This window comes from Hypomesus nipponensis, chromosome 1 (genome assembly GCF_054491055.1).
Source record: "Hypomesus nipponensis isolate SF chromosome 1, ASM5449105v1, whole genome shotgun sequence".
Lineage (NCBI taxonomy): Eukaryota > Metazoa > Chordata > Actinopteri > Osmeriformes > Osmeridae > Hypomesus > Hypomesus nipponensis.
In genome coordinates, this window is record NC_140361.1 from 20,297,501 (window position 1) to 20,300,000 (window position 2,500).

Below are 2,500 nucleotides of genomic sequence, written 5' to 3' on the forward strand. Positions count from 1 at the left end.
GAGGATGACCAGAGGCATGGCTTTTGAATGGGAGTCAATGGGAGGATGACCAGAGGCATGAGAAGCCAACGCGCCAAAACCTAAGTCCAACTTGAATGGAAGTCTATGGGAGGATGACCAGAGGCATGGCTTTTGAATGGGAGTCAATGGGAGGATGACCAGAGGCATGAGAAGCCAACGCGCCAAAACCTAAGTCCAACTTGAATGGAAGTCTATGGGAGGATGACCAGAGGCATGGCTTTTGAATGGGAGTCAATGGGAGGATGACCAGAGGCATGAGAAGCCAACGCGCCAAAACCTAAGTCCAACTTGAATGGAAGTCTATGGGAGGATGACCAGAGGCATGACTTTTGAATGGGAGTCAATGGGAGGATGACCAGATGCATGAGAAGCGAACGCGCCAAAACCTAAGTCCAACTTGAATGGAAGTCTATGGGAGGATGACCAGAGGCATACATTTTGAATGGGAGTCAATGGGAGGAAGACCAGATGCATGAGAAGCGAACGCGCCAAAACCTAAGTCCAACTTGAATGGAAGTCTATGGGAGGATGACCAGAGGCATGGCTTTTGAATGGGAGTCAATGGGAGGAAGACCAGAGGCATGAGAAGCCAACGCGCCAAAACCTAAGTCCAACTTGAATGGAAGTCTATGGGAGGATGACCAGAGGCATGACTTTTGAATGGGAGTCAATGGGAGGATGACCAGATGCATGAGAAGCGAACGCGCCAAAACCTAAGTCCAACTTGAATGGAAGTCTATGGGAGGATGACCAGAGGCATACATTTTGAATGGGAGTCAATGGGAGGAAGACCAGATGCATGAGAAGCGAACGCGCCAAAACCTAAGTCCAACTTGAATGGAAGTCTATGGGAGGATGACCAGAGGCATACATTTTGAATGGGAGTCAATGGGAGGATGACCAGATGCATGAGAAGCCAACGCGCCAAAACCTAAGTCCAACTTGAATGGAAGTCTATGGGAGGATGACCAGAGGCATACATTTTGAATGGGAGTCAATGGGAGGAAGACCAGAGGCATACATTTTGAATGGGAGTCAATGGGAGGAAGACCAGATGCATACATTTTGAATGGGAGTCTATGGGAGGATGACCAGATGCATACATTTTGAATGGGAGTCAATGGGAGGAAGACCAGATGCATACATTTTGAATGGGAGTCTATGGGAGGATGACCAGATGCATACATTTTGAATGGGAGTCTATGGGAGGATGACCAGAGGCACAAAATTCCACAAGGATGACCAGGGGCACAGAGTTCTTAAAGTTGCGTTTAATGGGTTTTAACACAGGGGGTGTGCTTAATAGTGGGTGCACAGGTCCCCCCGGAGGTCAGGTAGTGTGGGGGGTCCCCCCCGGAGGTGGGCTCCCCGGCCTGGGGGCGCTGTTTCCCCGGGAGTCCGCGGTGGGTGTGGGGGGTCCCTTGGGAGCCCAGACCATGAGCCCAGGGAGGCGGTGGAGTGTGTGGGTCCCCTTGGATCCCAAGGGTGGGGGTGCAGGGATCCCGTGGTGCCTTGGGCGGACGATTTTGCCCCGTGTGAGGGTGTGTTTGTCTGGTTGAATGTGGATAGTTTGTGAAATTCACAGTTGTGCGCCCGAACGTGGGATTTGGACGGGGACGGTTTTAGAATTCAAGTTGGAGCCTGGGGCAGCGGGCTGAGTGTTTTTCCTCCCGGCAAAAGGTGTCATTTTTTCGGGGGGTCGATTTGAAATTTCGTTTCGCTCGCTGCGTCTCGCACGCGCGCGCACGACCCCGGGACCTTCTCGGGCTGTCGTCCCCCGGCCCGTGGCTATCCAACGAGCCCACCCTCGAGGCCGTGAGTGCCCGCAAAGTGGCACTAGCTCTGCACGGAGACCCTTTTCCCAGCTTCCAAAAGAGTGCATTGAAGGGGGGGAGTGGTGCTTTGAAAATTGACAGTAACTCGCCCGAACGTGGGATTTGGACGGGGACGGTTTCAGAATTCAAGTTGGACTCGTGGGAGAACGTGGCCACGCCATATACCCCCCCAAAATAGCACCCCCATTTCGACAGCTCCATTTGAAATTTTCTTTTTCCTCCCGTTTCCCCCGTGCTCAATGCATTTCAACGGGGATCATTTTGTCACTTTAGTCAGAGCGAGAGGCACGCGCTCGAGTGCCACTTTTATTCATTTTGACCATTTCCGCGACGCGGGCTCCGTTTGAAATTTTGACTCGGCTCCCGTTTCCGTCCCGTAGCTCGGATCCGGCCCGGGACGACTTTGTTATTCGAGTTGGGGCGAGGCGCACGCGGGCACGTCGTCGTGTCTCGGCCTTTTTCGCACGCACGAGCCTGTAGCTCTGTTTGAAGTTTTGTTTCGCTTCCCATGTCGCGCACGCGCGCGTGCGCAACGGGGCGCACAGTTAGTCGTCGTGTCCCCGACGTTGGCTTTCCAACGAGCCTATTTTCGTCGAAATCCGTCGAACGGCACCGGAGTTACCCGTGTGTGTCACTTTTCCAGC